Consider the following 15,979-nt stretch of genomic DNA (forward strand, 5'->3'; position numbering starts at 1 on the left):
ACCTTCTCCTAAGGTGTAGTGCCCCACCACCCAGGTAAGGTGGGAACTCCTTGCCACACTCCAACACCTGCACCCACACACAGGATAGTTCAGCAGAGGACCACATTGCGGCTCTATGCTTAGTGGGTAGCAGAGCACCTTTCGTGGTTTCTAGCTTCGTAACACGAGATGTGCTGGGAGGTGGGTGGAGTTAGTATGAAAGAAGGGGAAAGATAGGATTTACAGGTCAGTCTCACAGGAGAGTGACAGGGAAGGAAGTCACTCAGACAGGAGTGGGGATCCCTGGAAGAAGGGATGGAGGAAGGTGTGCTGCAGCTGCCTCAGTGATCTGAGCCAGCTGGCACGGGAAAGGAGAGAGAAAAGGAGAAAGAGAGAGACGTGGAACTGTGGACTGCACTTCCATAGGAGATAGAAGGACAAGCACGGAACGAAGGAGAAGAGAACAGAGAGGAGACGTGGGTTGAGAGAGGAATCAAGCCTATAGGTTCTCAGTGCAAGGCCGGGGCCCGGTCCCCGAGGTTGTATGGACACTTATGGTTCTGCAGCAGACACTGGTGGAGTAGTTGGCTGTAAATGCACTACTCCCATCCAAGACTTGGGACACAACAGCAACTGAATAGAGAGCCGGGACTCAGGAGAAGGGATTCCCCGAAGTAGGCTACAGCTGTCTGTCATACAAGTGAGGTTCTAGGAACATCTGTAGGAGGCATTCCAGGATAACTAAGTACTGGAGTGCTTCACACTTAAAGGCGCATTGGCGGAGTCGTTCAGAAAGGCACATGTTGGCGGAGTGTTGGCAAGGAGAGTCCTATCTTGCCTGGAGGTTGGCTGGGTCTCTACCCCGGAGGACACAGTACTGAGGCAGGCAGCTGTGTGCACTACGAACTGTGAGTAAAGCTTTGAAACTGCAAGCCCTGGTGTCCTCCATTCATTCCCGCATCAGCACCGCTACATCTGGGTATCAGCATCCACACTGCCTACGCTTCTCCTCCAATATCGCCTCTACATTGCCCTGGGACTACAGCTCCACCTGTGGGGAGCTACACCATCTTTGCTGCACCACACCATCAGTCCCAGTGGATCTGCACGCAGCGTTGGCTTAACATCACACTTGCCAAACACCACAGGTGGCGTCACGAACTATTCCTCTAAACCATTACATTAAACCACCATTTTATTGGGCGCTCAGGGTCACGGACCGGGTCACCGCCACCGCAGCACATCCCCCTGACACCGGCCCGGTACCGAGTACCCCACAGCCCTGGGAGAGCGACCCATTAATGAGTCTAACCAAATGAATATGTCGTTCACATCGAGATATGGAGGTCTCGATCTAGATTTTTTTGGACGTACAAATTAAAGTTGTAGACGGTGAGATGTATACCAAAGTATTTCGAAAACCATCTGTCACAAATTCCGTTCTACGGTTTGATAGTTTCCATCCGAACCACGTAAAATGCTCTCTTCCCTATAGCCAACTATTAGGATTGAAGAGGAACAATAACACGCAGGAGGGTTACACTCAGCAAGCAGAGGATTTTTGTGATAGGTTCTGCCGCAGGGGTTATCCTAATGATCTTTTAAATGAGGCTAAGGATAGAGTTAATCAGGTAGGAGATTATAATCGTGGTTCTGCCCATAGACTTGATAAAAGATTTGTTTTGTTCTTTTAAATTTGGCCCTATGGACGGTATTATACGATCTGCTATTCGTAGGAATTGGCACATTCTGGAGCGCGACAAGGATATTGTGGAGGTGGCAGCAAGGGGTCCCATTATTTCTAACAGACGTAGCACTACTCTGGGTGACATAATAGTGAAAAAACGGATGGTGACGCAACAAAGTGATTGGTTAAGTAAAGGTGTTCCGCGTGGTAATTTCAAGTGTGGACATAGTCCTTTCTGTAATTACCATGATGTAAGTCGAACACTCTGTATTGGAGGAGTGTCCCATGTTGTCAAGGATTTTATTACTTGCAAAACGACCCATGTGGTTTATGTGGTTATATGTCGCTGTAAGTCTTTTTATATCGGTAAGACCATTCGCTCCCTGTACGCGAGGTTCAGAGAGCACTACAACTCGATTGGGTCAGGTAAGGGTGTTCCACGTTTAATTAAACATGTTAGGGATTTCCATGGAGGAAACCCAGAGGTGCTTTCTTTTGCTGGCCTGGAAAGGGTGTCTCTTCCAGCACAAGGAGGAGATCTGCATAAGCTTCTCTTAAAAAGAGAGGCCATATGGATTATGCGCACTCGAGCGCAGGAATCCGCTGGTTTAAATGAGAGATTGGACATGGCTATTTTTTTGTAATAAGTCGCTTTTATTGTATTTGTGTGTTTTTTGCATTTGTTTTTAAAAAGCATTTTAATTGCCATGAGTAGCAGCTGCACATGTGTGTAAGCACCGGCGGTGGGGTTTGGCTATCTTCCTCCGTTAAGAGGTGAGGTTAGTCCCACTCACCTGTGTGACCAGTAGAAGCGCTACTGCAGCGCGAAACGGCTGTCATCATTTCCACTCGCGCTCCCATCCTCCCTATGCCGATGTTTTAAAGTATTGGAATAAAGAAGATTTTAACTGGTGAGTGCCATCCGTTTTCTTTTTTGGTGTAGCCTTTTTCTATTAAACCCATAAAAAATGTAATAAAACTGTAATACTGAGGCCGTGTTCACACGTAGTGTAAATGCTGCGCTCTTTCTGCTGACTTTTTTCTGCAGGTGTTCGCACCGGACGACGCAATAACAATCTGCTTTGATCTTCCTGTTTGGTGCTTTTATTTTATGCGTTTTCCCCTTATTTGATGCATTTTTGAGTTTTTAACACTTTTTAATAGTACAGAAAAGATTTGATTCTGCGCTTAAAAATGCAGCGGTGGTTTTGTTTTTCATCTGTTTATTTTTCAAAAGCCTATAGAGAAAAAATGCACAAAAAACGCAGAGTCCAGCAGCGTCTCCAGACCACAATGAGCGGAAATTTCATGGAATTAGGTCGCCCTCCCAGGGCAGCGTGGTACTCGGTACCGGGCCCATTGGTTTCAATGGGAGATGTCATGGTAGATGTGACCCGGTCCATGGCCCTGGGCGTCCATTGTAAAACTGGAATGTTGAGCGTGTGGATGATGATTAAAGTTTATAAGTGAATGATTCGTGACACCACCTGTGGTGTTCGGCAATGAAGGTGTTAAGCCGACGCTGCAGGCAGATCCTCTGGGACAGATGGTGTGGTGCAGCAATGATGGTGTAGCCCTCCACAGGCAGGGCTGTAGTCCCAGGACAGTGTAAATGGAGAGGTATTGAGGAGAGGAGAATGGTGTAGTGTTAAGCGCAGAGATGTAGCAGTGCTGAGTGGGTTGGAGCAGGAATAAGCGGAGGACACCAGGGCATGTAGTTCCAAAGCTTTACTCACAGTCTGTTGTGGTACAGGTGCCCGCATCCGTGCCGTGTCCTCCTGGTCAGGGGCTCAGTCAACCTCCAGGCAAGATGAAGCACTCCCCTCCAACACTCCGCCAACATATGTGCCTTTTCTGAACGTCTCCCTTTTGCGCCTATAGTGAAGTACTCACAGTACTGAGTTACACTGGAGTTCCTCCTGTCAGATGTGTGGGGAGGAGGACCCCCATACAGTGATTGGGCTAGAACCAGGGGGACCGCCATCAGGGTTGTTGAAGAAACCACATCAGGGAGATTACAAAGGGAGACATGCGACTGAAGTTGTCAGGGCAACAGGGGGCGGGGCGAGGGTAAAAGGAGCAGGGGACGCGCTGAGGTGGCAGTTGGAAGAGAGCCTGACAGGAGAGAGAGCCGTGTGGCAGGGGGAGGACTGTGGCAACTGACGGTGTGGGGAAGAGAGACAGGCAGGAGACTGTCAAAGGAAAATTTGAGACTGTCCGAAGAGCGGCGCATAAGAGACTCTTCCCGGGAGTCCCTCCCCGGATACATACAGATAAATTGATGCCCGCTGATTCCCTCCGTGCTGTGACAGGACCGGGATCTCAGGCAACCGCTGCGACGAGACAGCAATCCGGTATAGTGGCCAGGACACTGCCCCCCTGTCTTCTCCCACAGCTGCGACCCCGTCATTACCGACATCAGGGGACGCCACCTCGCTATAGGCGGCCGCAGAGCCCCTGTCCCGCTTACTGAGGGGACACTGAGCAGAGTTTGTTAAGATTTTATGTTTTTGGACTGCGTCATGACCTGGCTGGGGGACGAGCGCCTTTAAACGGACGCCTGGGAGATTAATCCCCCCGAACAGTTTCTTCAGGGCCTATTGCGCCCCACCATTCCAGCTTCTTCAGGGCCCATTGCGCCCCACCATTCAGTTTCTTCAGGGCCTGTTGCGCCCCATCGTACTGGTTTCTTCAGGGCCCGTTGCGCCCCACCGACCAGTTTCTTCAGGGCCTGTTGCGCCCCAACGTTCCGGTTTCTTCAGGGCCCGTTGCGCCCCACCGTCCAGTCTCTTCAGGGCCTGCTGCGCCCCATCGTTCCGGTTCCTTCAGGGCCTGCTGCGCCCCACCGTTTTGGTTTCTTCAGGGCCGGACGAGCCCAAGTCCTTCCGTGAAATCTTGGATTACAAGGCAGCCACATCTGCAATCCCTGAGTGTTCGTGGACTCGAGCGACGCCCGGGAGGCTAAGTGCATTATAGAGTATAAGGACCCTTTTTGTTTTGAATGTTTGTTTTACGAGTCCCTGCGAGGACAAATAGGTGTTTCCCCTTTTGTTTCATCGAAGCAGTTTAGCCCTTGCGGCTTTAAACTTATAAAAGTATATTTCACCCCACATTCAGTCTCGTGTCTCGTCACTGCATCCTGTGAGCCTGCTCGAACCCTACACTTGGCGTAGTCGGCAGGATGCAGTCTCCGAGCGCAGACAGTGGTAGCCCCGAACATGGGGGAGCTGTAAGCTCTGTAAATAATGAGGGTCCCCGTACCAGCATCTCATTGGGGGCCATGTTGAACAACCTGCCTAGATTCTCTGGCTCAAATACTATGCTATGGAGCTGGACAGAGCGGATGAGGGGGCTTTTTCGGATGCACCCAATGACCCCTGACCTGGAAGCTGAAGTGGCACTCATGGCCCTAGACGGGGAGGTGCGGAGGTCAGTGATGTTGAAACCCCCGGGGCACCGCAACACTTTTGAAAAGGTGTTGCAGATAGTGGAACAGACCCACGGGGATCCCACTAATGTGGGAGAGTTAAGGACCCGACTGTTTAGCCGGATGCAGGCAGAAGGGGAGACGATTACTCAGTATATGAATGTACTCCAAGAGTTGCATACGGCTATTGAAAGAAAAGATGGGGTAGGGGTAGGACCTGTTGACATAACCCTACGTGACCTACTGGTGACTGGACTGCGAGATCCACTGATAAAGCAGGCTTTAAGGGAACGGATCAGAATGAATCCCCAAATCGACTTTTCAGAAGTGGGAAGTCAGGCACGGGTTCAGGAGCAAGAGCAGGGGATGGCGGTCCCCGTGGGGAAGGTCCGAGGTGTGGAGGCCTCCTCGAACACAGTTGAGGAACCTCAATGGGTGGAGGAGATGAAGCGTGAATTGAAAAATATAAAGAGCGAGTTGGCTGAAGTAAAGAGAAGAACCGAACCGGAGACTGGACGACCCAGTGCTAATCCCGGTCCCTGGGGGTCACGCTCTCCGCGAGGTGGTCAATCTCTACCGGCCCGGTGTTATGAGTGTGGAGAACCAGGCCACTTCGCCCGAGAGTGTCCGCGGCGTGGGAGATACCCACCCCGGCGGCCATTAAAACTAAAGGGCTCCGGGCTGGGGGGACGCCGCTCGGAGCCGAAAACCACAACTAGGGGTGGTGGAAGTCCCAAAGATTTGGTAGCAAAGTGTCCTGAAGTTTGGGCAGAAGTAGAGGGCCGGGCCGTCCGGTGTCTGGTAGACACGGGGTCACAAGTAACCACTATGCCCGCAGCGTACTTTCAACAAAACTTTCCGGAGGCAGCAAGGCCTCAGTGGGGGCCCATGATTAGACTAGTAGCCGCCAACCAACTGCCGGTTCCGGTTGCCGGGGTAGTGTGGGTGCAGGTGACGTTGTGCGGTAAACCCCTCGGCCGCAGAGGGGTGGTGCTGACTCAAGGAGAAGCTGATCAACGACACCCCGTCACCCTAGGCATGAATATTTTAAAAGAGTTTGGTAACCTGTTGCTTAATGATCCCACACAAAGGACACTGAAGCAGTGGGGTTCTCGCACAGCTCAGGGACAGGTATTCCAGCAGCTGGTGCGAGGTGCGCGGGTGCATCGGGACTGCCAGGAGGGTGAGGCTCTGGGCAAGGTCATCGCGACAGCGGCACCCCTGCTTGTGCTGCCTCCTGGACAGACAGTGGTGGCCCTGCCAATTCGGGCCCCGATACCTTTGGAAGGCGTAGAGGTGCAGGTGGAGCCGTGTCACTCAGAGCACTTACCTCCTGGCATACTGGTGGCCCGTTCCCTCGCTACGGTGCGAAAAGGAACCGCCCTGGTCCGCTGCGTTAACCTTGAAGACCGAGATATCATTCTGAAAGCACGGACTGTACTGGCCAAACTAGTAAAGCCTCTAGAAGAAGTGCTGCCCGCTGCTGCGGTTCAATTACGAGTACACCCCGAGGATCCCGGGGAGGTAACAATACGAACCCTACAGGCCCACGAAGTCTCGACACAAGAGAAGGGCCGAAATATTTTGGAGCAGATGCGGGCCGAGCTTTCTGGACTAACTGCGGCCCAACTTTCACAAGTAAAAGCATTGCTGGGACAGTACCATGAAGTATTTGCTAGTCATGAGGACGACTTTGGGTGTACCACCGCCATCACTCATGAGATCCCCACAGCAGGAGCGGCCCCTATCCGAGAACGATATCGACAGATCCCGCCACAACTCTATCAGGAGGTGAAAACTTTGCTGGCTCAGATGCTACAAAAAGGGGTGATACGGGAAAGTCAAAGCCCTTGGGCGGCCCCCATCGTGTTGGTTCGGAAGAAAGATGGTACACTACGATTCTGTGTGGATTATCGTAAATTGAATGCTTGCACTATTAAAGACTCATACCCACTGCCCCGCATAGAAGAATCTCTGTCTGCATTGGGTAAAGCAACATATTTTTCGACCCTGGACTTGGCCAGTGGGTACTGGCAGGTGCCTATGTCAGAAGAGGACAGAGCTAAGACGGCGTTCATAGTGCCCATGGGACTGTTTGAGTTTAATCGAATGCCATTCGGGCTGGCCAACGCCCCCGGGACATTTCAGCGATTGATGGAGCGATGTCTAGGGGATCTCAATTTTGAGGCCACGTTGATCTACCTGGACGACATCATCGTCTATGCCGCCTCCTTCGAGGACCACCTGAAGCGGTTGGGACAGGTACTCAGCCGGCTGCAAAAGTACGGGTTGAAGGTGAAGCCTCAGAAATGTCACCTATTTCGCTCTCAGATTGAGTATCTGGGTCATGTCGTTTCGGCAGAGGGTGTGAGGCCATCCCGGGAGAAGATTGCTGCTATCCAGGAATGGCCTACCCCCGAGACGGTGAAAGACGTGCGTGCTTTTCTGGGGTTAGCTGGATATTACCGTCGTTTCGTAAAGAATTTTGCATGTCGAGCTCGAGCCCTACATGACCTGCTGAAGGGGGCTCCCGCTGGGGCCAATGGGCGGAAAATCCAGTGGCAACACCCTCAGGAAGAGGCCTTCCGAGATCTCAAGGCTGCACTCTCGGATGCCCCAGTGTTGGCTTATGCGGATTTTTCTCAGCCGTTCATCCTGCACACTGACGGGAGTCTTCACGGGCTAGGAGCTGTGTTGGCACAAGTTCAGGATGGCCGGGAAAGGGTGATCGCATATGGAAGCCGTTCACTCCATGACTCCGAGCGTAACCCTGACAATTACAGCTCTTTTAAGCTCGAGCTCCTCGCAGTGGTGTGGGCTATGACGGAGAGATTCGCAGAGTACCTAGCGGGCTCCGAGGTGGTAGTGCGAACTGACAATAACCCACTGGCTCATTTGGAAAATGCCAAGTTGGGGGCTTTGGAGCAGCGATGGGTGGCCCGAATGGCGAAGTACAATTACAAGATTATTTACAAAAGAGGGGCCGAGAATGTTCATGCAGATGCTCTCTCTAGGATTCGACATACAACTCCTGGACAGAATCGAGACGAAGAATTAGAAGGAGAGGAAATACCGTTCGCTCTTACCGCTGCCGTGCTCACCAATGTTGATGCAAAAGTATCTTCCCCAGAGGCCCACAGGGGCATCCTGGAACAATCTCGTAATAAGTGGATACAACAGCAACAAGAAGATGAAGAAGTTGGACTTCTCCGGAAATGGGTCGCTGCTGGTCAATTACCCACTGACACTCAACGACAAGCTTTGACCCAAGACCTGTCGCTGATGCTGCGACAATGGGAGAGACTGATTATCCGAAGGGGATTACTGTACCGTAAGATCACTTCGCAAACAACCTCAACGACTGTTTGGCAGGTGGTTACGCCCGGAGCTCAACTACACGAACTGGCTCGAGAGGCTCACGAAAAAGGGGCCCACTTTGGAGTCAAAAAGACTTTGCAATGGTTACAACAGAAAGTTTATCACCCACGCTTGTCAGCTGTTGTGGACGAAGTTTGTCGTACTTGCCGCTTATGTGAATTGGCCAAACCGCCTGCTCAGAGGGCCGCAACACAGACGATTGTGACTTCAGAACCCTTGGAGCTCTTGACGGTGGATTATCTGCACATTGGTCCCGCATTCCAGGGATACGAACACTGCCTCGTCATGGTGGATCATTTCACTAAATTCGCTGTGGTCACCCCTACTCGAGACCAGACCGCGGAGTCAGCCGCCTCCGCAATTTGCAGAAATTTTATACAAGTTTACGGCTGTCCTCAACGCATACATTCCGACCAGGGAGCATGTTTTTTGGGGAAAGTTATGGAGGAACTACATCATCTTTATGGGATTGATAAATCCCGGACCACACCATATCACCCGCAAGGGAATGGGGCTTGTGAGCGATTTAATCGGACATTGATTCAAATGCTACGCACTCTGGAGAGTGACAAGAAAGCTCGTTGGCCTGAATATGTTTCTGAATTAGTGTGAGTTTATAATAATCGGGTACATCGAGTAACGGGCTATACTCCTTATTTCCTGCTGTTCGGACGAGAGGGTAAAGGGATCACGGAGGTAGAGTTGGACCCCGAAGAGCCTCGGCCCTGGACCGGAGTGTCGTCTTGGGTCCGAAATCATCGCCACAGGTTGCAAACTCTTCACCGAATTGTACATACCAAACTTCAAGACTGGGAACACCCCGGGAAGAATACAACCTCCCCTCCCCATCTCCAAAGCGGGGACCGTGTGCTTGTACTAGATCAACGCCCCCAGAATAAACTGGAGTCACGTTGGGAAGAGAGTCCTTATCGGGTACTACGCCGTATCCATTCAGAAGGACCTGTGTACGAAATACAGCCCGAGCAGGATGAAACACTGCCCACTCGCATTGTGCATCGTAATATGTTACGCCTGTGTATTTCTTCCGACCCGAAGCAACTGGAACCCGTCCCGAAGACATCCGAACCGGAGTCCATATGCTGGGACTCAGACGACGAGGATTTCCCTCCAGTTCCCAAGGGCCCTCCACCCAATAATGAGCCAGTTGACACAATTAACCCACCGGCATCTTGCAGCTCACCGACGTCCACCACCCCAGAAGATTCCACCCCAGTCGAACTTAGACGCTCCGAGCGGTCAACAGCCGGCAAACCCCCCGAACGGTATGAACAAGACCAGTTCGTATGGCAACAAATATTGACACCTTTACAGACCAATCTCAATAGACTAACACCCTCGCCCGAGGACTGGCGAGCTTACAGGGTGGGGGAATGTGGGGAGGAGGACCCCCATACAGTGATTGGGCTAGAACCAGGGGGACCGCCATCAGGGTTGTTGAAGAAACCACATCAGGGAGATTACAAAGGGAGACATGCGACTGAAGTTGTCAGGGCAACAGGGGGCGGGGCGAGGGTAAAAGGAGCAGGGGACGCGCTGAGGTGGCAGTTGGAAGAGAGCCTGACAGGAGAGAGAGCCGTGTGGCAGGGGGAGGACTGTGGCAACTGACGGTGTGGGGAAGAGAGACAGGCAGGAGACTGTCAAAGGAAAATTTGAGACTGTCCGAAGAGCGGCGCATAAGAGACTCTTCCCGGGAGTCCCTCCCCGGATACATACAGATAAATTGATGCCCGCTGATTCCCTCCGTGCTGTGACAGGACCGGGATCTCAGGCAACCGCTGCGACGAGACAGCAATCCGGTATAGTGGCCAGGACACTGCCCCCCTGTCTTCTCCCACAGCTGCGACCCCGTCATTACCGACATCAGGGGACGCCACCTCGCTATAGGCGGCTGCAGAGCCCCTGTCCCGCTTACTGAGGGGACACTGAGCAGAGTTTGTTAAGATTTTATGTTTTTGGACTGCGTCATGACCTGGCTGGGGGACGAGCGCCTTTAAACGGACGCCTGGGAGATTAATCCCCCCGAACAGTTTCTTCAGGGCCTATTGCGCCCCACCATTCCAGCTTCTTCAGGGCCCATTGCGCCCCACCGTTCAGTTTCTTCAGGGCCTGTTGCGCCCCATCGTACTGGTTTCTTCAGGGCCCGTTGCGCCCCACCGACCAGTTTCTTCAGGGCCTGTTGCGCCCCAACGTTCCGGTTTCTTCAGGGCCCGTTGCGCCCCACCGTCCAGTCTCTTCAGGGCCTGCTGCGCCCCATCGTTCCGGTTCCTTCAGGGCCTGCTGCGCCCCACCGTTTTGGTTTCTTCAGGGCCGGACGAGCCCAAGTCCTTCCGTGAAATCTTGGATTACAAGGCAGCCACATCTGCAATCCCTGAGTGTTCGTGGACTCGAGCGACGCCCGGGAGGCTAAGTGCATTATAGAGTATAAGGACCCTTTTTGTTTTGAATGTTTGTTTTACGAGTCCCTGCGAGGACAAATAGGTGTTTCCCCTTTTGTTTCATCGAAGCAGTTTAGCCCTTGCGGCTTTAAACTTATAAAAGTATATTTCACCCCACATTCAGTCTCGTGTCTCGTCACTGCATCCTGTGAGCCTGCTCGAACCCTACAGATGTTCCTATGAACTCTACTTGTACGGCAGACAGCTGTAGCCTGCTTCAGTGACTCCTTGCTACCAAGTCCCAGCTCACTCTCGTTGCTATTGTGCCCCCAAGTCTTGTGTGGGAATAAAGTGGTGACAACTTCTATTCCTCCGGTGTCTGCTGCAGGACCATTAGTATCTATACAACCTCGGGGACCGGTCCCCAGCCTTGCGCTGTGAACTTGGGAAGGGTTCTGCTCTAACCCTAATCCTCAGTCCTCCTCTTCTCCTTACGTTCCGTTCAAATCTATCTTTCTTATGGAGAGAGTCAGGCTTTTCATCAATGTCTCTTTCCTGTGCCAGCGGACCCAGGTCACTGAGGTCGGCTGCAGCACTTCCTTCAATCCATCCCACTCAGGGGATCTTCTCTCACAGACTGACCTGGTCCTAATCATCTCCCGCTCTCTTGTGCAACTAAACTCCACCCGCCTCCCAGCACGCTTCGTGTTCCAAGCAGGGAGCCACCAAGGGGTGCTTTGCTACACTACTTTGTGGTGTGGGGTGCAGGTGTTGGAGTGTGGTCAGGAATCTCCACCTTACCTGAATGGTGGGGCACCACACCTCAGGAGGAGGTGCAGTACCTCTGTGGCGACTGAACCCTCAGGGGCACCACAGAATCATGTCCACTTTGCTTAGACATTTAGATCGTGTTCACATACAGCGGAAAGGCTGCGTCTTTCTGCTGCTTTTTATGCAGAAATATTCTGCTGTGTTTAATTGTCCAAGCAAAGTGGAGGTGATTTCATGAGAACTGCGCCCCCTGTGGTCTAAATACACCACTGAACTGCGCCTCCCGTGATTTAAAGATGCCACTCAACTGCGCCCCCTGTGGTCTAAAGACACGGCTAATCTGTGCGACTTTGGTGCTTTTTTTCTCTCTTGTCTCTATGTGAAACCTAAAAATAACTCCGGTAAAAAACTGCAGAAACTTTAGTAAGAATCAAAGCTTTTCTGTACTATAAAAATGACATTAATAACAGCTTCACATCTGCACCAAAAAAGCATCAAGAAGATTGTTATTGTGTAGGTTGGTGTGAATCTTGCAGAAAACAAAAAACACAGGATTTCTGCACAGTGTGAACACGGCCTTAGGCCGCTTTCACACGTCAGTGGCTCCGGTACGTGTAGTGACAGTTTCCTCACGTACCGGAGACATTGACACACATAGACAGATTAAAATGAATGGGTCTATGCAGATGTCAGTGTGTTTTCATGGACACACGGTCCATGTGCAAAACACGTGTCAGTGTTTGTGGTTGTGCACTGTCCGCAAAAGTGCTGAACACGTGCACACGGAGAACGGTTCACACTGTCCTCCGTGTTCACGGACAGCCGCCGGGGAAGAAGTGCTACTGTAAGACGCTGTTCCCCTGCAGCTGGTGCAGAACGCGACTGTCATTCTTCTCTCCTGCTCTGCCGGCAACAGCGTCAGCAGGAGAGAATGAATGAATGAAAACCCGACGTGGGGTCCTCCTTATATTTATAACCAACCTAGCAAAACTAACAGGTGGAAGCTGCTATTCTCAGGCTGGTAAGGGGCCATAGATCTTGGCCCCCCCAGCCTAAAAATAGCAGCCCACAGCTGCCCAGAAAAGGCGCATCTATTAGATGTGCCTATTCTGGAGCTTTGTCGGGTTCTTCCCACTGCCCTGTAGTGGTGGCAAGTGGGGTTAATAAGGGGTTAATGTCGCCTTGCTATTGTAAGGTGACATTAAGCCTGGGTTAGTAATGAAGAGGTGTCAATAAGACACCAATCCATTACTAATCCTAGAGTTATTCAAGGGTTAAATAAACACACAATAAGAACAAAGTATTTTAATGAAAGAATACACCACATACAGTGTTTAAATCTTTATTATACTCCTAATTCCACATCAACACCATCGTTCTCCTGTAAAAAATTATAAATTAATAAACCAACAATATCCATACCTGTCCGGCGCTCAGTCACGTCCCACGGCGTAAATCATCATCAATTAGTTTACAGCCGGAGTGCTGCTAATACAGCCGCTCCGAATGTACACTACTGGGGAATTAATTGGACATGTGAGACTTCCCTTAAAGACACTGGATGTCAGATGTTGTATAGTAGTGACGCTACATAAGGATGAGAAAGTTCTGTGAAGTTGGCGGTAAACCGGATGCACAGATGAGGTTTACCGCCCCTGGGTGATCAATAGCCTCTGGGTACTCGGGAAGGTGAGAGATTTGCGGCCTCCTGTCCAGCCGCCCGGGACCATTGACCTGGACACTGGACCAGGGAATCGATTAGCTCATCTCTAGTCCCAACCATCCCAATGTGGTACGTGCAGGTACGCGGGATGCAGTGACGAGACGCGAGACGGATTGAACTTTAGGTAATAACTTTTATAGTTTTATATCCGTAGGGATAGTCTAAGCAACCAAACAAATAACAGGAATTGTCCTCACAGGGACTCAATACAAGCAAACACTGATGTATGAGAACACGACTACTTCGGCAAAGGGCGGTCACTATAGGGCCGACTACGGGTCCTTAGTTATATAGTGTCACTTATCCGTCCTAACGTCCCTTGGCGTCCTGGATGACAGTACTTTGGCGTAGCAGCCTCTGGGCCCAGCTGTGGAGGATCTGGTGAAGTCTTCGAGCGTTCCGACACTCAGAATGAGCAAGGGCACAACAGGCCCTAGAAGAGTTCTTTGACGGAGGGTCCCTCAGCAGAGGCAGCAGAACGCTGCCAGGGGTGGGAGAGTCGAGGCCGCAGTCCCCGGACAGGTGCAAGCAGCGGCGGTGCTGGGTGGCGGTTGGTAGGCCACCGGCGCAGCCAGCGGCTGCAATAGAGGGTCCGCGCCTTGCCACGGACTGGAGCGGGGTAATGGTGGCCGCAGACAGCAATGAACAAGCTGCAGCCACGGTCGGGAGCGGAATGGCTGCGGGCAGCAGCGGGCAGGCTCTGGCTTTCAGGCGCTCCCACGGTCTCCTGCTCCTTCTCTCCCGTTTTGCTGACTCACTCTGACTAGCGTTCCCCGCCCCTTTTATATAGGCTCCTCCCCCAGCCCAGTTGTCAGTCTCAGTGGTCCGTCGGAAACAGATTCCCGTGGAACCTAAATGACGGTCCCCTTGGTTCCGGCCAGGACACTCGGGGGGGGGGGGGGCATCCTCCCACACCGGAAACAGCTCACAGTCCTTGATTTGGGTCTAAGTCCTGCAGTCTCAGGCCCCTGCTGCCTCACAGACACACTGACCCTCTCCTGCCTCACAGATGCACTGACTCTCTCCTGCCTCACAGACGCACTGACTCTCTCCTGCCTCACAGACGCACTGACTCTCTCCTGCCTCACAGAGGCACTGATTCTGCTATATCTCCCTATCAGTTAAATCTGTAATATTATAATTTCCCCTCTCTCTAATCTTCTTTACTGCTGTTCTGTCACACACTATCTGTGCAGTCTCTTCAGTCTGTTATGGCTTTCTCTTCCTATTACTAAGCGGTAAGCTCTGATATCATGTCACTGTCCAGATTCACACCATAATGTCTGCTGCATTCCCTGCCTCTGCTTTTACACAGACTATTATTGTCCCTTCTGATGGGCTGTGATATACCATGTGGCTGCAAAGTTTTATACAAAACCCTGGACACTTATGAAGTCATGGTATTCTTCCCTGACTGTTGCAATCTTCTGAAGTGTGTAAAACAGCAGAGAACAACTTGGGCAATATGCGAAAAGCGAGTTGCAAATTATTTGAATTTTCAAGTGTCAGCAAATTTAAAATTTTTTGGCTACAGCCATCATGACACGTCATGGGTCTTCCATCGGTCTCTACTTTCTGACCCGTCTCGACACGCAGAATGTAAGTGCTTAGCCGATCACCCACTTCAGCCAGTGATTGGCTTCCATTATCATGTCCCTGGGTCAGGATGTCATCTCTGCAGCTGGAAATGGAGACTGATGATGGAGCAGGAGCGTCAGACCAAGGGTGGCTGGACAGGAGCGTCAGAGCAGGGGTGGCTGGACAGGAGCGTCAGAGCAGGGGTGGCTGGACAGGAGCGTCAGAGCAGGGGTGGCTGGACTGGAGCGTCAGAGCAGGGGTGGCTGGACAGGAGCGTCAGAGCAGGGGTGGCTGGACAGGAGCGTCAGAGCAGGGGTGGCTGGACAGGAGCGTCAGAGCAGGGGTGGCTGGACAGGAGCGTCAGAGCAGGGGTGGCTGGACAGGAGCGTCAGAGCAGGGGTGGCTGGACAGGAGCGTCAGAGCAGGGGTGGCTGGACAGGAGCGTCAGAGCAGGGGTGGCTGGACAGGAGCGTCAGAGCAGGGGTGGCTGGACAGGAGTGTCAGAGCAGGGGTGGCTGGACAGGAGCGTCAGAGCAGGGGTGGCTGGACAGGAGCGTCAGAGCAGGGGTGGCTGGACAGGAGCGTCAGAGCAGGGGTGGCTGGACAGGAGCGTCAGAGCAGGGGTGGCTGGACAGGAGCGTCAGAGCAGGGGTGGCTGGACAGGAGCGTCAGAGCAGGGGTGGCTGGACAGGAGCGTCAGAGCAGGGGTGGCTGGACAGGAGCGTCAGAGCAGGGGTGGCTGGACAGGAGCGTCAGAGCAGGGGTGGCTGGACAGGAGCGTCAGAGCAGGGGTGGCTGGACAGGAGAGTCAGAGCAGGGGTGGCTGGACAGGAGCGTCAGAGCAGGGGTGGCTGGACAGGAGCGTCAGAGCAGGGGTGGCTGGACAGGAGCGTCAGAGCAGGGGTGGCTGGACAGGAGCGTCAGAGCAGGGGTGGCTGGACAGGAGCGTCAGAGCAGGGGTGGCTGGACAGGAGCGTCAGAGCAGGGGTGGCTGGACAGGAGCATCAGAGCAGGGGTGGCTGGACAGGAGCGTCAGAGCA

The 15,979-nt window shown here is 52.5% G+C and overlaps 1 protein-coding gene across 2 annotated transcripts in view; it reads left to right on the forward strand.

Moving 5' to 3' along the window:
* The window catches only part of LOC141096668 (uncharacterized), a 42,632-nt gene that overhangs the window by 20,640 nt on the left and 6,013 nt on the right, over positions 1-15,979 (forward strand). The window lies entirely within an intron of this gene.

This window comes from Dendrobates tinctorius, unplaced genomic scaffold, assembly GCF_039654945.1.
Source record: "Dendrobates tinctorius isolate UK_male_01 unplaced genomic scaffold, ASM3965494v1 ptg000077l, whole genome shotgun sequence".
Classification (NCBI taxonomy): domain Eukaryota; kingdom Metazoa; phylum Chordata; class Amphibia; order Anura; family Dendrobatidae; genus Dendrobates; species Dendrobates tinctorius.